This window comes from Protopterus annectens, chromosome 10.part0 (assembly GCF_019279795.1).
Source record: "Protopterus annectens isolate FY-2018-M chromosome 10.part0, PAN1.0, whole genome shotgun sequence".
Taxonomy (NCBI): domain Eukaryota; kingdom Metazoa; phylum Chordata; order Ceratodontiformes; family Protopteridae; genus Protopterus; species Protopterus annectens.
Window position 1 is genome coordinate 1380122499 of NC_056744.1, and position 26787 is coordinate 1380149285.

The 26787-nt window shown below is 39.9% G+C and overlaps 1 protein-coding gene across 1 annotated transcript in view; it reads left to right on the plus strand.

Annotated features, from left to right (window-relative positions):
• The window catches only part of LOC122813606 (calcium-activated chloride channel regulator 1-like), a gene marked incomplete at its 3' end in the record, with an annotated part of 1902671 nt that overhangs the window by 874229 nt on the left and 1001655 nt on the right, over positions 1 to 26787 (plus strand).

The following is a 26787-nucleotide window of genomic DNA, read 5'->3' on the forward strand; positions in this document are numbered from 1 at the left end:
GATATTTTAGTAAAATAGATAAGACTGCTTTTTCACTGTTTGGGACACTTGATGAAAGAAACTAAGCTAAGAGTCTCTCAATGAGATGCCCACAGTAAAAATGGATTTCCCTCAAATCCAGTATAGCAACATACTCTCTACCCCCTCATAAAGATTTCTCTTTATGAGTAGAAATGATAGTTAGTATTCAGAAGTACAGGAACGCATTCTGTGCAGAGCAGTCCAGCTTGCGTATAATGACATTATTAATAGCTGTGGATTTTTCTGGCTTAATTCCTTAATGTATGTTTTGAACAACTTGATAATAAGTATTCTCTAAAATTTCTTAATGAACCATCTGTCTTAAAGTGCACATCAGCCATTTGCATTGTTTATTAATGACTGATCTAACTGCATTTTAGGTGTCCAACCAACATTAAAGGAGTACAGGTATCCAAAGGAACCTCTTTTGCATGTAAGATAACCACACGGATGCCAGATGAAGAGTGCGTGTTTCTCCCAGACAGAATGCAAAGTGCAACATCATCAATAATGTATCTTCAAGGATTACCTTTCGTAAGTATTATGAAGTCCTACAGGGGGTATGTTTCTATATTTTTATGACAAAAATATGGTCAGAAAGTCCTTCTATGTGGCACATCTCATTACCAAAGGTTTTGCATCCAGGAAGAAAGCGGTCATCATCTCTCTCTACTCTTTCCTCATTAGAACAGTCATCGAGTATAATGCCCTATTTGGCATGCACCTCACTAAACACCTGCAACAGCTGGAAAGGCCACAGAAGTACCTCACAAAGAGGATCCTAGGCCTTAAACACATGCCCTACATGGACAGACTCAAAAAACTCCAGATTTTCTCTATCTCATATCATTTATTAAGAGGCGATCTCTGCTTGACTTACAATGCCATGTCTGACCCAGCCCTGTTAGAAATGTTACACCTAAAGAAATCCCAATCCCTCCACACCACATGCTCCAGGGACCTCACCTCATTACCACAATCAACAGAACATGCTGGAGGGACAGGTTCATAACCCAGAGACTGCCCATGCTCTGGAATAGACTTCCCATACATGTCAAGCAGAGCACCTTACTGGCCTTTTCAAGAGAAATCTTGATGAGTGGATGGGAAATAGAAAATTCACCACAGGGATCACTCCAGTGGCTCTACTTGATAGAGGCACTGGGAACTAAGAGTGGCATGATGGCAGGGAACTTCTATGGGCTAGGCTTGTAAAGACTCCAGGGCCATTGGCCTAGTACACACCTATGAACCTATGAACAATGGCATTATGAACACCTTGTGTTCACATTTATGTTTAGGGAAGAGTTGCTGAAAACTATGTTTTTTTATGTTAAACTTTTGCAATATTTCCTTAGGTTTTAAGTAATCAAGTTATGAAAAGCAAGCTCTTTTCTAGCTAGAGAAAAGGTTGAGTGGCCAGATTCTTAGATGACATCTTCATTTCACATCAGCTGCATTGTGATGGGCATTCCATTCACAAGGACGGCAGGTTTATGGCTTATAAACAGTGTTAAGCACTTGGTAGTATACAATGTAGGGTCTCTGGGGCTGCAGAACAAAATACATGATACACTGTTTATTAGACAAACATATATATATATATATATATATATATATATATATCTATATATATATATATATATATATTTATATATTTAATCCATGACTGGCACAACCTCATTTGAAAGGCAGGGTGCAGGCAACAGCTGCCTGTGCATCTTGCAGCTCAGTAGCAGCATGAGTGCTGATGTAGTGGAACAGAACAGAGAGAAGAAGTTTGGGCATACAGCATTATGGCCAGTGCATTCCACCATACAGCAGTGCTATAAGCACTGTGTAATTGGATACAGAAACACATGGTAAGGCTGCATAGCATGGCAGCCTGTGACCCTGCATTGTAACAGTGGTACAAATAAAATGCGTTGTAATATTTTTGTATCTGTTTTTTATGTAACCTGTAACATTATTTCTCATTATGGAGTTTTTCTCACAGGGCCTCTGCTGAAAAAGCATTTTGCTCACTCTGGCTTTCACAGTAAACTAATGCAAATAAATAAATGCATGTATTAATTAATAAGTAAGAAATATCACAGGCTGTAGCCCTGCACTTTATGAGATCATGTAGCGGCAGCATTTGTATAATCGCTACTAGTATCCGATTGAGTAGAAAGGGACTGACAGTAGCTCCAATCTGTGAAAAACACTCATGCAACATACACACACAGGTGCACACACACAGGTGCACACACACACACACACACACACACACACACACACACACACACACACACACACACATGCATGCATACTCATGAGTGTATGTGTGTGTGTGTGTGTGTGTGTGTGTGTGTGTGTGTGTGAGTTGCTGTTTGCTGTCTGGGCTGTTCTGTGCATCTGTAAGGAGTGAGCTGTACACCACTGTATATTGAAACAGAATGACTACAGCTCAGGAATGGGCAGTCTATTTCATAGAAAAATGGAATTGTGCAAGACTGGTGAGATATTGCCATATGCCACTCCTCATTGTATGACTTAGATGTTTAGACTCGGTGTCTGATGTCACTGTCCTGCTGTGGTAGTCTTCCCTTTTGAACTGAATAGATTGAAAGATGTGGGAGGAGGTTCAGCTGAGATGAAGGTAGAGGCCATATGAATAGGACATAAGATCATATGAATGGGGCATATTGGATAGAATTAGACAGCTGCAAGATATGGAAAATAGGCTAAATAACGAGCTAGAAAACTGAGGACAGACTGCATATGTGTTGGGATACGCTGAAGGTAGTTTGGATGGGTAATGTTACAGGGAAAGAGAAATACAGGCGATGAAGCAAAACTTCGGGGATGATCCAGAGAAGTATAAGGGTTGGTGACAATGAAATGTGGAAAAAGCAGGAAACATAGTTATGGAAAAAAGCACAGGTAGAGGTGTCGGCCAGGATAAGGAAAATGTGGTTGAAAAGGGATGTTCTGATTACTGGTTTGGAAGTAGATGTGAAATATTTGGAAAGTAGATTGGAAGACTGGAAAAAGAAGGAGATAGTGAGGGTACTGATAGACAAGGAAAACAAGGAACAGGATTGTAGCAAGAGCATTCTGGAGATGTTTCCATACTTCCACCAGACTTTTTATGCAGGAGAAAGAGGCAGGGCGCAGGGAATAAGTATGGGGGGAGTTGTGTAAGGTCCAAAGCTGGATAACTGCCTTAAGGGTAGTTTGGAGATAGCTATAACTCAAGGAGATGTGCACAACACTACAAGAAAGTTTAAGAGATGGAAATCATGAGGGATCATGGCTTATTGACAAATTATTATAAAATAGTGGAGAACCACTTGGCAGGAGATATGACCAAGATATTCAATATAATGTTTAGGGAGTAGTACTGCCATTAGGAAAAAAAAATAACCATGGTATTTTTGCTAAAAAGGAATTAGGGAAAGAAAGACCCAGCTTATTATATGCCTATATACCTAATTAACATGTCTGCTAAAATGTATGCATAAGATGTTCATCGTGTTTCACTGTTGCAGTCATTACACTTGGGTTATCCTGCTGGCAGGCTACCCGCAGTCAGCCTGAATTCCAAAGTCCTGGTCTGGCGTCGGTTGCTGTCACCTCTTTCCTGATGTCAGTGCGCCAGGGGTATATAAGATGCAGCCGATGACATTTTCTCCAGTTTTTCTTGCCACGCGGTGCCCGAAGCAAAAGCAGTTCGCAAGTGCCGGTTGGCCGACTCCTGAGATTTTCTAATTTGAGTTTCAGATCCGAAGTCTTTAATAAAGCTAAGTACCCCGTTGGGGAAACTTTTTCTTGCTCCAGTCCAATGTCAGTAAAAATTAACAATTGTATTTCTTGTGATAAGCAAATACCTCATAAGGATTTTCATTCTTACTGTGTTCCTTGCCTAGGCCCTGACTATGATGTTGCTAGTTGTTGGTTTTGTGCTAGATTCAACCAACGCACTATTAAGCGTCGGTTCGATTTTGCTTTTCATTACTTTGGCTGAAGGTTTAACTATATAATGCCATCAGAACAACCGATGAATGGAGTCCATAAAAAGCGCAAGGACAAAGAAAAAGACAGGCATCCGAGGTCCAAAACCGATGACAAAGCCTCTTCTAGGCCAGTTCGCCGGTTTTCAGTGAGGCACTTTCGCAGCCCCTGACACCCGCTACCTCAGAGCCACAGGCTGCCTACAACTCCCACGTGGAGAGAGCTAGGCCTCTGGAAACTCAAGGTATTGGGCCTATGGAAACAATTCCCTCAGATGGGTCCAGAGCCACTGAGCAGGCATCAGCTTCTGAGGGTGTTTTCAGACCTACGCAGCTTACTATCAAGGCATCTTCAGCAGCCAAGGCAAAGTCTAAAACACCAATAAAGACAAAGAAACAAGTACAGCATTCTCCTGGACAGTCATCCATGCCAATGAAACAGATGCTCAAAATGGCCGAGGACCTAATTACTTTGATCAGGGGCTTCCATCCCCCTCCTGATAAAAGGCCTAGGCAAGACACTGACTATGACTCCCCTGATCAGGTTTCTATTTCTTCTGATTCCTCTACAGAACAGGGATATTCTCTTCCTCCCTATGAGGGCTCTGATGCTGAAGAATCTATCCCTTCAGCCTCTCCTCCTGAGGACTACTCTTTTGGGAAAACCCTGCACACCATGAGGGAACATTTCCATTGGGAGAGCCAGGATTATTCAGAATCCAAGAAAAGGCTCAGAGACTTTCTTTTATTGCCTCAGCACAGGCCTCTTGCTATCCCCCCTGTACTAGATATTGTTGATGATGTTTTTTCTGAATCCAGTTTGACTCCTGATTCTTTACCCCCTGCACCAGTTAAGCCAGATAGGTACTACAGGGTTCCAGATTCTCATAAATTTCTTTATAAAAACCCTGCTGCTGATCCAGAAACTATTTCTCAGGGTCCCAAAGGGGTCAAGGCTTCCACTGCAAAAAAACCTGTTCCCCTCTGATAGGGATTCTAGAGCACTGGACAGATGGGGAAAAAGTTTACACCTCTGCTTCTTTAGGTGTAAGGGCTTTAAACTGCCAGTTTCATATGCTTAAATATCAACAATACCTAATGTCTTTGCTAAAACAGAAAATGCTTACATGCTCTGAATGTCCTGAGAACAAAGAAATGCAGGATTTATTGCATGCAGCTGAACAAGTGGGAAAGCATACTTTGCAATGTGGTTTTGATTCATTAGAGGCATCTTGCAGAGCCGCAGTTACAGGTTCTGTCATTCGAAGGCACGCTTGGTTAAAAGAGCAGAGTTTACCTGATCATGTTAAAGCAAAATTATTGGATGCTCCATTACAGCATGATACTTTGTTTAGTGTTAAGGCAGAAGAGGTGTTAAAGAAAATGGAGGATAAAGCAAAATCAATGCAGACAGTAAAGGATTTCTTACAGGTTCAGCCACCTAGATTTAGCAGGAACTGGCCTTCTAAAAATTGGTCCTTTCCAGTGTCAGACAGGCCACAAAGAGGCAGATACAGACACCCAAGAGGCAGATCTCAGCCCCAAGGCTCATACAGACCTAAACAATGGGGTGCTTCAGCCCCCAAAGGCGGAGAAGACAAATCACAACCTTATAGGAAACAGTCCCAATGACTTTCCTCTACAAATGCCAAGCACTTACCTTTTGGCAGCACCCTTAGGGAAAAAACTAGCACTTTTCTCACAAAATTGCCACATGATCACCCAGGACAAATGGGTACTGAATATTGTTTCTCAGGGTTACATGTTCCACTTTCACACCCTACTAAAGTTAAAAGGTATGCCAGACCTGCCACAAAATCAATGGGCAGAGGCACAAAAACAAAGTTCTGCTCTCATGGACATGAGGGCTATTCAAAAAGTACCACAGCAGGAAAAGGGGCAAAGATTTTACTCAAGACTTTTCTTGGTACCCAGAAAGGACAAAGCCTGGAAACCAATATTGGACCTGTCTATTCTAAACACTTTCCTGGATGTTCCAAAATTCAAAATGTTGACACTGCAGCAACTTCTACCCATGTTGGGCAAGAAGGCTTGGCTAGTTACTTTGGACCTCAAAGAGGCATACATGCATGTCCCAATCAGAGAATCTTGCAGAAGATGCCTTAGATTCATAGCTGGCTCAATGCATTACCAATTCTCTGCACTGCCCTTTGGCTTATCTACTGCACCCAGGGTCTTCACAAAATGCCTGGCACCAGTAATTGCATTTTGCAGACAAAAAGGAATTCATATATATCCCTACTTGGACGACTGCCTTATTCAAGCAGAGAGCAAGGACATTCTACTAAAGCATCTGATGTTTGTAAAAAGATTACTAATTTGCCTAGGGTACACAGTAAACAAAAAGAAATCAAAACTAGTGCCCTCTCAAGAGATAATATTCCTGAGTGCAAGCTTAAATACAACTGCCCAGATGGCTTATCTCATGCCAGACAAGCAAAGGCAACTGACTCATTACTTTCAAATGATGGCAACAAAGACCCAGCTACCTGCAAGGAAAATTCTGCAGGCTTTGGGCTTCATGGCATCCTGCAGCCTACTAATTCCATATGCAAGACTGCATATGAGGAAGCTACAATGGTATCTAAAAAGTGTTTGGATTCAACATTGCCACAGCCTGGAAACAATAATAACTCTTATTCCCTGCCTGCAACAGGAGTTTTGATGGTGGGCACTGGCCTGTCACCACAACAAGGGGCAGCCTTTTACTTTACCCACATCCAGGCAGACACTAACAACAGATGCATCGGATTATGTCTGGGGTGCACACATGGCAGGAAAATGTATTCAGAGCACGTGGACCACGGACCAAATGCATATTTATATCAATCAAAAAGAGATGCTAGCTGTACAGAATGCCCTGACAGCCTTCAAGGATCTACTACATCCAGGACAACTATTACTAAAGATGGACAATACTACATTTATGTGGTACATAAACAAGCAAGGGGGCACACATTCCTACCCCCTCTGCAGGCAAGCCATGACTTTGTGGAACACAGCACTGACCTATCAAGTACATCTGCAGGCACAATTCCTACCAGGAAAGAAAAATACTCTGGCAGACGAACTAAGCAGAAACCTCATGGACCCTCACGAGTGGAAACTAGATCCACAGATCTTCAGCATAATAACAAGGACATGGGGATGCCCAGACATAGATCTTTTTGCCTGCCCTCACAACTGCCAACTACAGAGATTCTGCACAAGGACTTATCACTCACAAGCATGGAAAGTGGATGCTCTATTATTCAGCTGGAAAACACTAACAGTTTATGCCTTTCCACCACTGCCTCTCCTTCACAAGGTACTCCTAAAAGTCAGACAAGAGAAGCCAAAAATTATTCTGATTGCCCCAGACTGGCCACGCCAGCACTGGTACCCAATCCTAAAGAGCTTGTCTCAAGGCCCAGCCTGAACTTTACCTCAAATTCCTCATCTTCTGACTCAACAAAACAATCAGATCCTGCACAGCCATCTCAGAACCTTAAATCTGGCTGCATGGCAAATCTTATAGCCACTCAGAACACACTTCTCTCTAAAGCTGTTATGGATGTCATTTTGGAAGCCAGGAGGCCCAGCACCAGGAAATCTTATGCAGAAAAATGGAAGAGAGTCTGTGCTTGGAACCAGGCACAAGGACTTGAACCACTTGTTCCAAATATTCCTCAGATTTTACAATACTTAACTGAGATGCTGGACAAAGGCCTATCTTTCTCATCAATTAAGATCCATGCCTCTGCCATTTCAGCTCATTACAATAAGGAACCTCCTATTTTCTCTCATCCACTGCTAAGACAGTACCTCAGAGGGGCAAAAAACATAAGACCCCCAAGGAGAGCACCGATACCTACATGGGACCTCAACTTTGTTTTGGAAAAGCTCACACTGCCTCCTTTTGAGCCAGCCAATGCAGCTGATATAAAATTCTTATCATGGAAAACTGCTCTGCTCTTAGCAATAACTTCAGCAAGAAGAGTCTCAGAGTTACAGGCATTAATGGCAGTGGAATCTTTTATCATTTTTCATCCAGACAGGGTTTCTCTAAGGACAAACCCAACATTTATGCCAAAGGTAGTATCCAGTGTGGCTCTTAACCAAACCATTCATTTGCCAACATTTTATCCAAATCCCCAGAATAAAGGTGAGAGGATTCTGCACTCTTTGGACATACCCAGGCAGCTATGCTTCTACTTGGAGAAAACAAAAGCTTTCAGAAAAACTGAGCAACTGTTTGTAGCATATGCTGCAGGATCACAAGGAAAGGCTATCTCAAAGCAGACTATTTCAAAATGGATAGGACACTGTATTCATTTCTGCTATGCAGAGCATGGCAAGTCAGTGCCTAAGAATATTACGCCACATTCTGCCAGGGCAGCAGCCACTTCAGCAGCCTTTCTCAGAGGAGTACCAACCAAGGAAATTTTGGAGGCTGCAACTTGGAGTTCAGTGCTCACTTTTACCAAGCATTATCACTTACCTCTTTATTCTAAATCCAGAGCAGGCTTTGCCACTGCAGTTCTGCAGGGCCTCATAGCCACTCCTAATCCTATTTAGACCCAGCCACCCTACCTCAGCTTTGGGATTCAACCCAAGTGTAATGACTGCAACAGTGAAACACGATGAACATAGTACAGTTGTTTACCTACCATAAATGTAGATGTTTGAGTGTATTCACTGTTGCAGTCCAGGTTACCCACCCTCCATCCCCCCTTTCTTTGCTGGGACTTATCTATACTTCTCTATCCTATACAACCTATGTGGTGTATTTGCTTGTAGATGAAGATATTGGTTTTATTTTACTGTATGTTTTTATAAGCAATATGTATTGCCTACCTTCTTGAGGGCACCTGGCATCTGGGGCAAGAAAAACTGAAGAAAATGGTGTCGGCTAAATCTTATATACCCCTGGCGCACTGACGTCAGGGAAGAGGCGACAGCAACCGATGCCAGACCAGGACTTTGGAATTCAGGCTGACTGCGGGTAGCCTGCAAGCAGGATAACCCAAGTGTAATGACTGCAACAGTGAATACACTCGAACATCTACATTTATGGTAGGTACACAACTGTACTTTCTGACAAGCATTAGAGTTTATAATTTATGTAGCTTCAAGCCATCAAGTCAGCAAGGGCTCCACCTGTATATAATCTTGGTAGGGCTGTCTTGTAGATCAAGGAGAAGGCCCTATTAATATTAGAGAACATGGCACAAGATCCAGTATCGACCATTCTTTAGCCATGAACCTTTTTTTAATCAGTCGGCTAACCATAATTCAGACAGAATATTCTTTGGTAAACTTGGAAAACTGACAAACTTCAAATGCCCATGGACCAACTTGGAGATAAAGGTATTAATAAAGGAAATGGCTTAGGTATGGGACAGATGGAATAAAAAACCTCAAGGTTGTAATAGTTATAACTTGTATTTATCACTGTAGTGTATGGCCATGGCTTACATTGTCAAGTTCAAATACATCATAAAAAAGCATGTGTTGCTGGTCAGTCAGAAAAGATCATCTGGAAAACAAAATACTTGATTTATTGAAGTGATTGAACTTGGCATAACCAAAATTTTATTGCAGTCTGGGGGAGAAAAGCTCTAGACAATAATACATAGTCTCTGCGGGGACAGAAGTGATTATGCTGTGATACAACTTGATTGGTATAAATTCAGACATACACAGTTTACAACAAAAAAGAAATGTCAATGGAATGATATTGACATCCTTAATTAGATTTCAGAGGAATCTTAAACGGACAAGTCATGTGATTTTTTTTACTGCACATAGTCTGTAATGTGCAATATTAATGTATCAAAAATCCAGGATTTATCAAAAATTTTCAATTTCATATTTCATGAAAAAAAAGGCAGTGGTTGTAAACTCTTCCTTATGTAAGCAAGTGTGCAAAACTTTCTAAACAGAAGGAAGAAATTTACTTTGCCACCATGAACAAGGCAGCGGGTACTTCTGAAAAAGTTCATCAATTAATTTCTGCAATTACAAGAAGCAGGAATCAAAGCCCACAGCACAGAGATACTCTTCCGCAGAGTCTTTCCCCTATGGAGTCTAGTCCCATGGCTACAGCATGGCAAAGGGGGTGAACTGAAGTGCAAGCAGTTAGGAGATACGATGAGCACTTCAGAAGGGATGTCAGTCAGGTGCAAATGCAGCACCAGTATTCATTTAAGTAGCCATGGCCAATAGCAACTAAATAAATGCATTGAGATGTTATATGTGCAGTAAGGAGCTATCAGAAGCTCTTTGCTACAGTTCTGGAGTTACAAGAAAGCCAGTCTGGTAACTGCACCAGGAAATAATTAATAATAATAATAATAATAATAATAATAATAATAATAATAATAATAATTAACATAGCTACAGCTCTGATTGATTCTTTCACAGGAAGATGTTCAGCTATTCTCAGAGTAGTCCAACGTGATCATTCCTTACTGCAGCATAACATCCAGAATTGATGTTCCAAGTAACCATTCCCCTAGTATGAATTGCTGGTGCTATAGCCCTTTTATTATATATCACTTAATAGCATAATTGGTCTTTTAGCCAAAACATATATAAATCCTCACTGACTAATAAAAAAAGTTATTTCCCTTTGTAAGGCAATACTTCTATTTGTAATTATTTATACCATGATCCTATTCATCCTATCCATCTCATCTAAGGACACTTGTTGGATCCAAGCTAGCAAAAATTGTGCTCCAGCCTCAAAATCGTGTATATGCTTCTACTGTATGTGTGCATGCAAAGGGGTAGCACATGATTTGCATTGATCTGCAAGCTAAGAGCTCTTCTTGTAGTTATATTGTGGTAGGTAATGGTACTTTGCACTTATTTAAATATTTAAATAGTTTTAGATACCGGCCTTCCTACTTTTAGGGTGCATTTTGTTGTCAAGAGCTCCTCTTCTCCTTTTTTCCTTTTTCAGGGTCACATGGACTTTGTCCTGCTACCGCCACTATATAAAAAAGAGTAGTACACACACACACACATGTGAAAAAAAAAAAAATATATATATATATATATATAAAGACAAAACACAATCCCACCAACATGACTGATAACATAAAATAGAAAATCATGATATCTGAAATATTTAAAAACTTTAATTACACTAAAGTAAAAGTAGAGGATTAGAAATTAAAAGTTAAAAAATGATAAGTGGTTGCAGATAACATTTGTATCCTTCTTCATAGCTATATAAACCAAAGTCCTATTGGATAGTTATATTAGAATCACCCAATCAAGGATGAAATTCAAAGCAACATTATTAGTGCCGATACCCATGTCTTTCATCATGGATACAAATACCATAACCACATTGGACAATGAAAAAAATAAAACCGATCGAACATGGTTTTTTGGAAATGCCTAGTCATGGATGAATACCATACACTGTGCTTACTATAATCCCACTGGATAAGAATAAGGAGTCCAATCAATCAGATATGAGAATTAAAACCACTCACCCAATCAAACATGCAGTTGAAAATTGCATCTTCTCCAAGCTGATTTCCATATCTTTGTATCAAGGCTGCAGATACCATGATCTTATGGGTTGTTGGAAAAAGCAATCATCCAATCAAGCATAAAGTTTAGGGAAACTAACCTGATTTAAGTCCACGCCCTCTCAGTCCCAATTATAAAGAAATACATGTATTCAACATCTTCTCAATGCCAATTGCCACAACTTTTAACAAGACTACATGTATCATAATTGGGTAATGGAGGAAGTCAAACCAATTAAACATATTTTTGGGACCATCTAATCATGGACAATTCCCATAAGCTATACTTATCATAGCCCCATTGGATATGAGTTAGGAGTCCATCCAACCAGATATAGGATTTAAAGCCAATCAAGCATGTGCTCAAAACAGCATCTTCTTTAAGCCAATTTCCATGTCTTTCATCAAAACTACATATACCATGGTGTCAGTGAATGTTAAAAAACATTCAGGCAAGTGTAAAGTTTAGGCAAATGCCTGTTCATGGCCATTTCCCATACATCACAAAAAACATACCCCCATTGGATGTGGATAAAAATCCATCCAATCAAGCATAGAGTTTAAAGCGCTGCCCTCTCAGTCCCGATTGTAATGGGATTATACACCATCTTCTCAATGCCAATTCTCACATCTATGTATACCATAATCCCACTCAACATCTGAAGCAGAGGTCATCCAAATGGACATCAAATACAAAGGGGGACCTATTCATGGTCGATTACCATATATAGCCCCATTGGGCAGAAGTAGAAAATCCACCCAATCAAACATGAAACCTGATGAGATACATGTACCATGATCCCATAGGATCAGAGATAAAATACAGGGAAAACTGTATACATTCCCATACATTGCATACATCATATCCTTATTGGATACATGTAGTAAATTCATCCAATCAAACATAAGGTTTTAGACGATGCCCTCTCAGGGCCGGTTTCAATGGGATACAAGTATTTAAGCCTGGAGGTGTGTCAGCTCCATCTCTTCTTGTTCCATAAACAGAGTTAAATCACCTCCCCTTAAGTTCTCATGAATTGCTTGTAAAACCATAAAAGAAAATGAATGTAATAAATTCAACTTGATGTGACTGTATAAAGAGCTTGTAGTGTCTTTTAAGCATATGTCAGAATATGCTTTGAAATCCTCTCCTTAAACTGCCGATTCATCTAGCCCACACGGAAACAGTCACATTGTAAGTAAGTCACAAAGTAAATTACATTTCTAGTTTTACAGTCCGTATAAGCTGATAGATGCTAAGCTGTTCTTTCTCCATGGATGCATAAAAAAGCGCTCCTTTGAGATAAATTTACAGCAATTACATGTCATGCAGGGGAATGTGCCCATTTTGTTATATTTCATAGGTTCATAGGTTGGTACTAGGCTATCAGCCCTAGGGCCTATACAAGCCTAGCCATAACAATTCCCTGGTTATTTCTTCCCAAACTATTTACTTCGCTGGACCCCTGTCTAGCAGGGCAACTGATGTGATCCCCAGGGTGAATTTCCTTTCTCCCATCCAATCATCAAGGTTCCTTTTGAAAAGGGCTAAAGAGGCACTCTGCTTGACATGTATGGGCAATCTAGTCCAGAGTCTGGGAAGTCTCTGGGTCAGGAACCTATCCCTCCAGCATGTTTTGTTTATTGTGATGACAAGGTTTAGATCCCTGGAGCGTGTGGCTCTGAGGGATTGGGATTTCTTTAAGTGTAGCATGTCTAACAGCTCTGGGTTTGACATGGCCTTGTATGTTAAGCAGAGATTGCCTGTGAGTAGACGATATGCAACAGAGTATAGCTGGAGTTTTTAAGGTGGTCAGCATAGGGCATGTGCTTTAGGCCTGTGATTCTTTTAGTGAGGTATTTCTGTGGCCTTTCCAGTTGTTGCAGATGTCTTGAGAGGTACATACCAAATGGGGTGTTGTATTCTATAATGGGTCTAATGAGGGATGAGTACAGTGGGACAATGACCTCCTTGTTTTCTGGATGAAAAGCCCTTAGTAATGAGGTGTGTCACATAGAAGAAATTCCTGACTGTTGTGGTGATGTGGTTATCGAAGGTGAGACCACTGTCCACCTGTATCCTTAAGTCTCTTATCACACTTTCGGTGTTTAGTGTACTGCCACCTGTATGGTAATTCATGGGTACATGTTTTTTCCCAAAGGGAATAACTATACATTTCTTGGCATTGAGCTTGAGCCCATGGCTCTGGCACCAAGCATCTGTTTCTGTAAGGCCCTTCTGTAGAGTATCCACATCATTTGGGGATTCAATAATGGCTCCCAGTTTGCAGTCATCTGTGAACTTTGTTAGCCAGAGTCCCTTAGTGTTGGCCTGTACTTCAGAGAAGTAGATTCCAAACAAGAGTGGTCCCAGGACTGAACCCCGAGGTACTCCACTTGTCACTTGTTTGGAGCTGGATTTGGAGTTGGCTACTTTTACAGTGTGGGTTCTATCAGTAAGCTAGTTAGCAACCCATTGGGTGATGTAGGGATTAATGCCAAGCTTAGTAAGTTTATCTATGATTCCAGAGTGGGGAATGGTGTCAAAGGCCTTGGCAAGGTCTAGATAGGCTGTGTGGACCACCTTACCCTTTTCCATGGCTCTGGAGATTGATTCGAAGAAGTCAATCAGGTTCAGGAGACACGATCGGCCCTTCACGAACCCAAACTGGGTGGGATCCAGTGTTTGAAGGTTGCCAATGTATTTGTTTATAAGTTCCATGATAATATGCTCCATGGCCTTGCAGATAAGGCTCGTCAGACTGATGGGATGGTAGTTTCCAGGATCCAAGGTGGATCCCCCCTTGTGGAGTGGGATAACTGTAGCTCTGCGCCACTCAGTGGGCACGAAACCTTAGGTGAGGCAATGATTAAACATGACACTTAGGTGAGGTGCCAGTTCATATTGTAGTTCATGTAGTACACAGCCCGGGATGTTGTCTGGTCCCATGGATGCTGTATTCATAGCTTTGGAGAGTGTGTTTTTTTACCTGTGTGGCCATTATTACTGGAATTTGGCAATCTTCCGGTATTGAGATGGGCCATTTAGGGGGTGTGAGGGGGGTGAAGTTGGCACTGAATCGATCTGCCAGGTTATTGGCAATATCCTTGGGATCAGTATATTTAATGCCATTCTGTTTTAGCTCAGAGCAGACCTGAGCATTGTCATTTAGATTCTTGACAGTTATAGAATGCCTTGTGGTTGTCTTTGGAATCTTTGGCAATTTTATTTTCGTAACTAGCTTTGGAGGATTTTATGAGGGATCTCAGTTTCTTACTGAGGCTGGTAGGGGAGTTTTTTGCATCCTGGGATTTTCCTCTTTTCTGCAACAGTTTCTTCCTTTTGTTGTAAAGTTTGTTTATGGCAGGGGACCACCAGATTGGCTTCCTTTTTTTGGATGAGAGCATCTTGGTTCTGTTTGGGATGGCACGATTCATGCATGAGTGGATGTGCTCGTACAGTGCCTTAGTGTAGGATTCAGCAGTTGAACTTTCAGTTCCCATCTGCATGGGTGTCATGAAGTTTGTCACTTCTGAATTGAGTATGAAGTTGGCTTTGGAGAATTTTTTTATGGAGGTTTCCTTACTGGGGGGTGGGGGTGGGGGTGTGATGTGGATGTTAAGGGTAATTAGCTTATGGTCAGACCTGACTAACAAGGAGGTGACCATAGGTGTGGAGCATCGATTTCCCCTGTTGGTAATGACCATGTCTAGGATATTGGAGCCCCTGGTGGGACTATGGATTAGTTGATCCAGGGCATTGGAATTTATGAATTCCAAGAACTGTTGGGCAAAGGTGTTGGTACATGAGTAGTTTTTCCAGTTAATGGCAGGGTAGTTAAAATCACCCAGTATTAGGGTGTTTGGTTCTATCTTAATATTTTCCAGTATGTTTAGAAAGGTGTAGTGAGAATCTTGGGGTATGGTGGGGGATCTGTAGCAAGCTACAATTTGGATTGCAGTCTTACCTAGTGTTAGTTGCACCTGGAGAATTTCAGACGTATTGTGTTGGGCAACTAGCCTGGTGGTGTGAATATCCTTGGTGAATATTGACACTCCTCCACCTTTAGTGTTTCTGTCCTGGTTTGGTGGCCGAAAAGTGTGGTAAAAGTTGTAGCCTGGTATTGCAAGGGTGATCTCTGGAGCCTTGAACCAGGTCTCAGTTACTGCACAGATATTGATGTTCTCCATTTTTAGGAGTGCCTTGAGAGAGTGCATTTTGAGGTTTAGACTTCTAGCATTGAGTAGCATTACCTTCAGATTTTGCATGCTTGTACCTGTTACGGTGGTGGTTTTGTCCTTTGAACTTTGCCTAAAAAAGGTACTATAGGGGTGGCAAGAGCCTTAGCCAGTAACCTGAATCCCAGGGGCGACAGGTGCAGACCATCTCTGGCAAAGCATCGTGATCTGTCGATCATGTCGTCCCAGGCAGACAGATACTGGATCCCCTTTGAATGACACCAGAAGCTTAGTCAATTGTTGAAGTCAATCATTTTGTCCTTATATTGTGGTATCATTCTGGGCAAAGGCAGGATGCTACTCAGGGCTAGGGTCATACCTGCCTGGGCCACATGATCTGAGAGCTCTTCCATGTATCTTTTCATGTAGTCCAGGGAGGTACATCTCAAGTCATTCATTCCAACTTGGACAATGACAGAGCCATATTTGTACTTGTTGTGGAGTGACTTGAGTGCATGCGTTATGTGGCGGATCCTGGCACCCAACAGGCAGCTGACTGTAATTTTCTTCTTCTTCAACCTGGTGAGTGGGACATCAGTGTGCTGGACTATAGAGTCATCTATGACTAAAGTGTTAGGTACGTTGTCTTGCCTTAGGGGCTGTTGCTGTGTGGCACACTGGTGTTGTGAACTATATGACACTTTGGTTGTGATTGGTGTTTGTTTGCATTTCAGCTTCAGAGGTCCTTGTTGCTTGGGCAGGTTACAGTTAAGGGCCTCTGCATATGTGGATTTAGTGTTGCTATATGTGGGTGTTGGTGGTGTGGGTTTAGAAGGGCTATGTGTTGCTTGAGGTGTAGTGTCTGTGTTAACCTTCTCCTCTTGACCGTCTAGCACAATCTTGGGTGGAGAGAGCTTTGCTTCCATTTTGGCTATGCATGTGCATCTCTCACAGGTTGTAGTGTTAGGTGGTAGGTGGAGAGGGTTGTCTGTGTACATGAGGCAATTGCTGCATTGCCCCAGTATGCCCAGATTCACCAGGTGGACAGGAGAAATCACTGGAAGCTTGGACATGCCTGGTTTGGTGCTTTTTTTTTTCGTAAAGTACGGGAGCTGTTTCTCCTTACCTTAGCAAGATACTTTGCAATTATAGGCTTAGTGCCTACTATTAATTTCTCCTTGGTAACAAGGAGAGTTGAGTGCTTGTATCAGTTTAAGGCTTCCTAGTGTTTTCCAGCAGGTATTAGAGCAAGTGCTAGTCACAGGGTTGCTTAAAAGTAAGATGAAAAAAAATGCACACTGAAGTGTGCACTAGAGAAGTTAGATGTGAAAGTAGGTAACTTAAGTTTTACCTGTTTAAAAAGTTAAGGTTTAATGGAGAGTTATTATTTTTAAAACAGCAAGATGGATTGAAAGGGGTGGACACTTTTGTATTCTGGTACTATGGAATACAGTAGGATGGCCAATAAATTTAAATAGTTGAAGGGAAGGGATTTCAAAAATGATGATTTTGTGATTACTCACACAAGCCAGTGAAAGTAGAGAAGAAATGAGATATATGGTCAGATTAACATAAGAGGCAGGCAACTAGAAAGACAGTGGTATTTAACAAGACAACTGTAAATGGGTGGGAGGGCAATTTCTTCCTGACTCAGAATAGACAGAGATGTGATCTCTTTTGAAGTTTTAATATGCTGTTAAAGCAGAATGCAAGTAAAACACAAGGGAAAGAAAACAAACCACAGTATTCAAAATATAAAAAGGCAATAAAGTAATACAAAATACAAAAAATAAAAGCAAACTAACCTTTCCTTCACAGCAAAGTGTAGCAGAGTCTGGATGAGCCTTTCTGGTAATGCTCTGAAATGTTTTATTTTAAACAAACCACATTATTCAAAATATAAAAAGGCAATAAAGTAATACAAAATACAAAAAATAAAAGCAAACTAACCTTTCCTTCACAGCAAAGTGTAGCAGAGTCTGGATGAGCCTTTCTGGTAAAACTTTGGTGGTGTGTCTGTTAATTGAGCGATGACATAGGAGCTGTTTGATGTTCTTATTTGTCCTATAAGAAAAGGAGGGTTGATCCCCTGCAATGCTTCCTACATCCTCATCACACATTAAGATTCTCCAGTTATGTTTTATAACTTTACATACTAAATCAGTATCACTGGAGTAAGTTAATTTTAATTTAATTTTCTTAGTTTTATTTAGGACAATGTCAATGTTTTGCTAGATGGTTTATCAGAAAAGAATGGTCTTCCATTGGTAGGTCACAGTTGTTTGACCTCAAGAAAGGTCTGTCATAGTTCTTCCTCATTATATCCTCTTGCTTTGAAATCCTGTATCAGATGTTCACTTTCTGCTATAAAGAGTTCATCAGTGGTATTCAGATGAGAACAATGCAGCATCTGTCCATTAGTTATGTTTCTGTAAATATGTTTAGGGTGCATACTTCATCTGTCCAATAATGCATTCCTTCTGCAGTCTTTTTGATAAGTAGTAGTTTGAAGTATTTGGATCGGGTGTATATTCAATGTTATGTCCATAAAGTTAATACTACTATCAGAGTGTTCCATCATAAATCTTAAAAAGTCTGTGGTTCCCCTTAAGTATTGAACAAAATCCTGCAACTCAGTAACTGAACCACACCATAGCATGAACAGGTCATCTACAAAATGACTGTAGTACAAAATATGGGTTATGTAAGCATTATTATTCAATACAAACTTTATTTCCCAGTCAGTCAACACACAATGTTAGCATAACTATTGGCACATGGGTGCCCATGGCAACCCACCCCTTTTGCCAGTATATTTTATCACCAGATGTGAACACATTGTTTTCAAGGTCCAATTCTAGTAAATGACATATCAGGTTGGTTGTTTTCTTACACTCGTTTTGGGAGATGTTCAATACATTTTTTTACTGCCTTTATCCCATATGCATTTGGAATGACTGTAAAAAGACTAATGAAACCCATTGTAACAAGTAAACAGGAATAAAGATCTTCAATATGTCCAATTCTTGTGTAGAGTTCTCAAAAAATGCTCACTGTCTTTCAAGATGGCAGGAAAATTCTGAGAGACTTTTTGCAGCTGTTTATCAATGGAGATGGAAATCGGTTCCATTAGCCATCTTTCACCAGCTACAATCAGCCTCAGTGGAGGATTATTGTAGTTTTTATGGATCTTTGGCAAACCTTTTATCATAGGACTGCAGGGATGAGTCACCATAAAGGATTCAAATAGAGATGTTTCTATTTTGGATGTTAGTAGTAACTCACATAAAACTTCCTGTAGATTCTGCATCATCTGTTTGACTATCACTCCAGTGCCCACATGATAGGTTGTAGCATCCTGGAGCATCTCGCTCATTTTATTATTATAATTCCATTTATTCATGATTACTACATCCCCTCCTTTGTCAGCTGCTGAAATAATGATATCTTCATTTACTTGCAACTCCTTCAGAGCTTTACATCCAGAGTGGGTTATGTTGTAAAAATGTTTGTCTTTTACACAAAGCTGCTTTTATTTCACATTGACAGGTTCTAAAAAAATGTCGATCAAAGGATTATTCTGTGGTATGAATGTACTAGGTCTTCTAAAAACGGTAACATTATTTTCAGTCCTATCTTTGTAAATACACTGCAACATCAAGTTTCTACAGAACATCTTTAAATCCACAATCACATTGCCCAGACAGGCTGATGTGGCTGAAACAAAATTAATTCCTTGATTTAATAGACTATGTTGTGAAGGATTCACTAGACAATCTCAATGTACTGAAATGTCAAATTTCAGTATGTCGAGACCGAATAGTGGAAAGTGCAGTTACGCAAAACTGCACTATGTCGAATGCAGAAATGTCAAATCTGCTATCGTGGTGTCGCGTTTGTGATGTGTAGTGCAGTTTGTGGATTTATCTGAGGTTTCAGGTAAGTGGTGTTTGCGTAAGGGTATTGGGTATGGATTTTAGTGTGTGTGAGTGTGTAGTGGTGTTTTTTGTGTGTTTGTATGTTTAGTGTGACCTCGGAGTTAGAATATATAAGTATGGGGGTGTGGGGGGTGCAGGGTGGCTTGCCCCTGCTTATAGGTAGGGTAGGTGTATTTTTGTGTTATGTTGTGTTTGTGTGTGTTGTTTTGTTTGTTTTAGTGTAGTTAGGCAGGTGTATGTGTGTGTGCTTATGTGCTGGTTTGTGTGTGTGTGTGTGTGTGTGTGTGTGTGTGTGTGTGTGTGTGTGTGTGTGTGTGTGTGTGTGTGTGTGAGTGTGTGAGTGTGTGAGTGTGTGAGTGTGTGTGTGTGTGTGTGTGTGAATGGTCGCAATTATGCTATAAGCAGTTTTGGGTGTTCGGGTATGTGGGTTTTCGACTATTCAGTCTCGAAGTACTGAAATTCAGCATTTCAGTATTTTGAGATTGTCTAGTGAATCTGTTGTCAATCAGTCAAAGTGTACGTACTCAAATAAATTACTAAACTAGAGTCATTTTTTCTCAGCCTTCTGTTGAGAATTTCCTTCTCTTCCTGCCTCTGCTGAGTGAACATTGTTGAAATTGTTTTAAAGCAGATTTCACTGGAAGCGGTAGGCTGGAAAAAAACAAATGGATATTAACATTCTGTTTAGGTCTTGCTCCTAAAGAAATATCTTGATGCACTGAAGTGTCTTACAAAGGAATGGATGTATTAGAAATCATATAGTTTTCCTAAGTAGCCCCTTTGGATTTATCAACCAATTTATTAGAAGTCTGGGGGGCTACTATCATTTACCACAGTGAGATCAGTGGAATGATGGGTGGATTCATCACACCATTTTTCTGGTCATTCTCATTCTTATTGAAGTAAGTCTCTTTTGGCCAAGTGAATACATGTCCCCTTTTAATAGCCAACAAATCTCTTTGTAATTTCTTAGTCTTTTTTTGCTCTTGATGTGTGTCAAGAACTGAGACCTTTAAGTAAAGTTCTTCTAGCTTATTATCATGTGTACTGTCATGTGTACTGTCTATAAAATTAGTATTTCCGCAGTGGTGCAGCAGTAGCGTTGTTGCCTCACAGCAAGAGGTTCTCCCATTCGATTCCCGGCTGGAGTGTGGGGAGTGCCCTCTGTGTGGAGTCTGCATGTCCTCCCTGTGGTTGGGTGGGCATTCGAAAGACATGCGTAAATTGGCGTGCCTTTGTTGAAGGTTGAATGTTGAGCTGGCACCTCGGCATTCGTGAAAATCAACTGCCAATCATTAGTGGACCGGAGTTCCGCTGTGGTGACCCCTAACCGGGAAAAGCCGAAGGATAACAACAACTGTCTATAAAATTTGTCTGAATCTGATGGTGAAGAGCTTCAACTTGAGGTATTAAATCATTCTCAACCTTCACGGAATGATCAATCAAAATTCTTAAATAGTTGAAGCTAGTTTCAATGTTTAACATTTGCCATTCCTCATTAATTCAGGACATTTATCAATGGTAGGCATAACCAGTATCTACAGCTCTCTTGGTATTACTTTGTGATGAAGGCAAGCCTCCAAATGAAGGCGTTACTGTTCAGTTCTTTTTAATCTATACAATAAATTTTCTAGTTGATGATATAATGGCAGAAACATTTCCAGGTCACTGCCTGTTGAATTGTTAGGAGGCTGCATACCTTCATTCACTTTCATGCTGAATAGAGGGATGACCGTAGGGCCAGCGATGCTCCTTAATAATGAGGTGTTCACATTTCTGTTTTGAGTTTCCGGACAATAGTCCAGTTCAACATTCTGAGGAATTCCCCATTCAGCCATGTGTGGTATTCCATGTAAGGACAATAATAATATAATAAAGGAAAACCACAGATGAACCACTGAAGGTACAAACTGCGATACCAGGACTATAAAAAAGACAAAACACAGTTCCACCAACACGACTGATAACATAAAATATAAAATCATGACATTTGGAAGACTGCAAAACTTTAATTACTCCAAAGTAAAAGTCAAGGATTAGAAATTAAAAGTTAAAAAATGATAAGCACTTTCGGATAACTTAGAGGAACCATGAACTTTTTAAGATTTACTATGGAATAGTCTTATAGTAGTATTACTTTTCAGGACATAGCATTGAATATACACCTGATCCAAGGACTTCAAACTACTACTTATCAAAACGACTGCAGAAGGAATGCATTATTGGACAGACAAAGTATCCACACTAAACATATATACAGAAACATAACTAAAGGATAGATGATGTGCTGTTCTCATCTGAATACCATTGATGAACTCTTCATAGCAGAAAGTGAACATCTGATACAGGATTTCAAAGCAAGAAGATATAATGAGGAAGAACTATGACAGACCTTTCTTGAGGTCAAACAACTGTGATCTACCAATGGAAAACTGTTCTTTTATGATGAACCATCTAGACAAAACAATGACATTGTCCTAAACAAAACTAAGAAAACTAGATTAACCTTAACTTACCCAAGGGATACTGATTTAGTGTGTAAAGTTATAAAAGATAACTGGAGAATCTTAATGTGTGTTGAGGATGTAAGATACACTGCAGGAGATCAACCATCCTTTTCTTATAGGAGAAATAAGAACATTAAACAGCTTCTATGTCATGGCTCAATTAACAGACATACCACCAAATGCAATAACATGGGCACATTCCCCTGCATGACATGTAGCTGTTGTAAATTTATCTAAAAGGAGCACTTATTTATACATCAATGGACAAAGAAGAGTTACCATCTATAATCTCATATGGACTGTAAAACTAGAAATGTAATTTATGTTGCTACCTGCTTAAAATGTGACTGTTTTTATGTGGGCAAGACGAATCGTCAGTTAAGGAGAGGATTTCAAAGCGTGTTAGTGACATACACTTAAAAGACACTAAAAGCCCTTTATACAGTCACATCAAGTTGAATTGATTACATTCATTTTCTTTTATGGTTTTACAAGAAATTAATGAGAACTTATGGGGAGGTGATTTGACTCTGTTTATGGAACAAGCACAGATGAAGTGGACTGGCGATCTACAAGCTGGCACATCTTCAGGCTTAAATACTTGTATCCCATTGAAACTGGCCCTGAGAGGGCATTGTCTTAAATCCTATGTTTGATTGGATGAATTTACTACGTGTGTCCAATGAGGATATGATGTATGCAATGCATGAGAATTTGGTCATATGTAAATTTTTCCATGTATCTCTGATTAGATGATTTCCTTTCCAGGTATCCTATGTGATCATGGTATATGCAATCTAGATGAAAGCTATGGAAATCACCATTGAGGAGATGCTGAACATCTGCATGCCATTAAAAATGGCTTTGATCGGGCATCAGATCAGACTTCATGTTTGATTGGGTGGATTTTCCACTTTACCAATGGGGCTATATATGGTAATCGACAGTGAATAGGTCCCCTTTGTATTTGATGTCCATTTGGATGACCTCTTCTTCAGATGTTGAGTGGGATTATGGTATATATAGTTTTGTTGAAAGATGTGGCAAGTGGTGTTAAGATGTTATATAATCCCATTAAAATCGAGACTGAGAGGGCACTGCTTTAAACTCTATGCTTGACTGGATGGATTTTTCATCCACATCCAATGGGACCATGGTTTTTGCAATGTATGGGAAATGGACATGAACAGGCAGTTCCTAAACTTTGGACTTGCTTGAATGATTGCTTTTTAACATTCACTGACACCATTGTATATGTAGTTTGGATGAAAGGCATGGAAATTGGCTTAGAGAAATTGTCGTTTTGAGCCACATGCTTGATTGGACGATTGGCTTTAACTCCTATATCTGAATGGATGGACTCCTAACTCATATCCAATGGGGCTATGACAAGTATAGCTTATGGGAATCATACGTGATTAGGCACTCCCAAAAAATATGTTTAATTGGTGTGATTTCCTCCATTGCCCAATTATAATACATGTTGTCTGTTGAAAGCTGTGGCAAGTAACGTTGAGAAGGTGTGTAATACATGTATTTCTTTATAATTGGGCCTGAGAGGGTGCTGCTTTAAATCTCGCTCCTGATTGGATGGATATTCCATCTACATCCAATGGGATTATAGTATCTGTGGTGTATGGGAAATGACCGTGAACAGGTATTTGCCTAAATTTTATGTTTGTTTGGATGATTGCTTTTTCTAACTTCCCATGAGGTCATGGTATATTCGGCCTTGATGCAAAGATATGGAAATTGGTTTAGAGAAGATGCTGTTTTGAAATGCATGTCTGATTGGGTGATTGGCTTTAATTCTCATATCTGATTGATTGAACTCCTTATTCTTATCCAATGGGGTTATGACAAGCACAGCATATGGTATTCATCGGTGACTAGGCATTTCCCAAAAAACATGCTCGATTGGTTTGATTTTTTTTTTTATTGTCGAATGGGGTTATGATATTTGTATCCATGATGAAAGACATGGTTATTGGCACTAATAATGTTCTGAATTTCATTCTTGATTGAGTGATTCTAATATAAATATCCAACAGGATTGTGGTTTATATAGATCTGAAGAAGGATACGGATGTTATCTGAAAGCACATATCATTTTTTAACTTTTAATTTCTAATCCTCAACTTTTTCTTTGGCATAATTAAAGTTTTTAAATCTTCCAAATGTCATGATTTTCTATTTTATGCTATCAGTCATGTTGGTGGGACAGTGTTTTGTCTTTTTTATAGTCCTAGTTTCGCAGTTCGTACCTTTAGTGGTTCATCCATGGTTTTCCTTTATTATATATATATATATATATATATATATATATATATATATATATATATATATAGCGTTCATATCATGTTATCGAAAGACGAAAATAGCGAATGCTATTTCATCGGCCCCAAAACATCTAAACATGAAAATATCGAACATTCAGAACAGCAAATTTTTTCCCATGGAAATAATTTGCTGCTCCAAAACACATATACACAACACAAGCACATCAAACAAACGGCAACCACACACATACACTTAAATTCCTACATCTAACGCTACACTAAACTAAACATAGACTACTATCTACCCACTTACCTTAATCCAAACCCTAACTCTAAGTTCCGTCACTATCGCACACTCACCTAACCTGCGCCCTAACCCTAACTCACTTAAACCGCCCCTAACCCTAAAGTCTGTCACTATCGCACACACGCCTTTCCCGCGCCCTAACCCTACCTCACTTAACCCACCCCTAGCCCTAACGTACAATCGCACACTTACCTGAACCCAACCCGTAACTTTCCACCACAGCGCTAAGAATAGCGAAGCCACAGAAACGACCAACTGAATTCTTTCCCGAGGAAAGAATTTGCTGTTCTGCAGCTTCGCTATTCTTAGCATTCACTGAATAGTGTTTGATATCAGAAAATTCAAAGTTTTAATACTTTGATGTTCTGATATAGACCCTACGTGTGTGTGTGTGTGTGTGTGTGTGTGTATATAAATATATATATATATATATATATATATATATAAGTTCATAGATAGTTACTAGGCTATTGGCCCTAGGGCCTATAAGAAAATTATTTTCCTGTGCCGCTGTCGAGCAGAGCCACAAAAGTGATCCCGGGGATGAATTTCCTATTTCCCATCCAATCATCAAGATTTTTCTTGAAGAGTGCTAATGAGGAGCTTTGTTTGATATAGATAGGTAGTTTGTTCCAGAGTATGGGAAGTCTCTGGGACAGGAATCTATCCCTCCAGCATGTTCTGTTTATTGTGGTGACAAGGTTTAGGTCCCTAGAGCGTGTAGCTCAGAGGGATTGGGATTTCTTTAAGTGGAGCATGTCCAGCAGCTCTGGATTTGACATAGCTTTGTATGTTAGGCAGAGATCTATATATCATATATATATATATATATATATATATATATATATATATATATATATATAGCGATAAGTGATTGCTTTTTCCTGGTGTAAAAAAATATTTATTCAAATGGAGAGTCTGATGCCAGCTTTTTATATGGGATTGTGGTACAGTAGGGAAAAGGGATTTGCCCTTAATCCACTATTGTGCAATCTCATAGTTAGTATATATAATTAACAGATGGTTCAGGAGGGACATGCCCTCCCTCCACAAAACAAAAAGAGTTTTATTACTTTGCATTTTCATGCACTTTAGATTTACTCTAAAGTTATGTCTGTTTGAACATTCAATATTTGATCAGACACGCCTAGGCTTTATAGAGTTTGAGTGTTGGTTGTTGCTCTTAATAAACGTTATTGTGCTTCATATTATCTTTTGAGCATTTAACTTGATATTTGTTTAAGGTGTATGTGTGTGTGTGTGTGTGTGTGTGTGTGTGTGTGTGTGTGTGTGTGTGTAGCTGTCATGGAAAATGAAAAAGAAAAGAGTTTCAATAATTACCTGCAGTGTGGCCACAAGATTACCCCCAGGATGCCCATGATTTGTATGTGGCTTGACCGGGGTGGACCATTTATCTGTTGACTGTGCCACTTCTAAGGCTTTCAATCAGACCATAGAAACAAACTTATGAATAAAGGCCTTCTGCCACCCGATTCCAAGGCTGATAAGACTAAAAACTGGAGAATAAAGATATGGAGAAATCCAGATAAAGGAGAGACAAAGAGGAACCTAGATAAAGGAAAAACAATGATGCAACTGCACCAAATCTACTTAGAGAAGATACACCTTCCACAAAGTCAATGCCTATATCTGCTTCATAAGCTCCAGAGGCTTCTGAACCAATAATTATTTCAACTAGGAATTATAGGAAGTTGTTGAGTCAAACCTGATTGGAGTGAGAAATTTCACACACGACTTCTTAATCACCTTCTTAAGATATTGTGCTAGATCGCATGATGAGGATGTTTTTGAAGGTACTGATTGAAATGGGTATCCTTCCATTCTCCCCTCCTTGCTGAGGACAGAATGGACAAGCACTTTATCCCCCTTCCTTGATCTTTACTTGTGTCAGTGCTAGCAATATTGGAGTTTAGAACCTGTTTTTTTTTTTTTTTTTTTTTTAGTACCGATTCATAAACCCACCGCTTCTGAGATCAGTGGGTCTAGGTTCTGA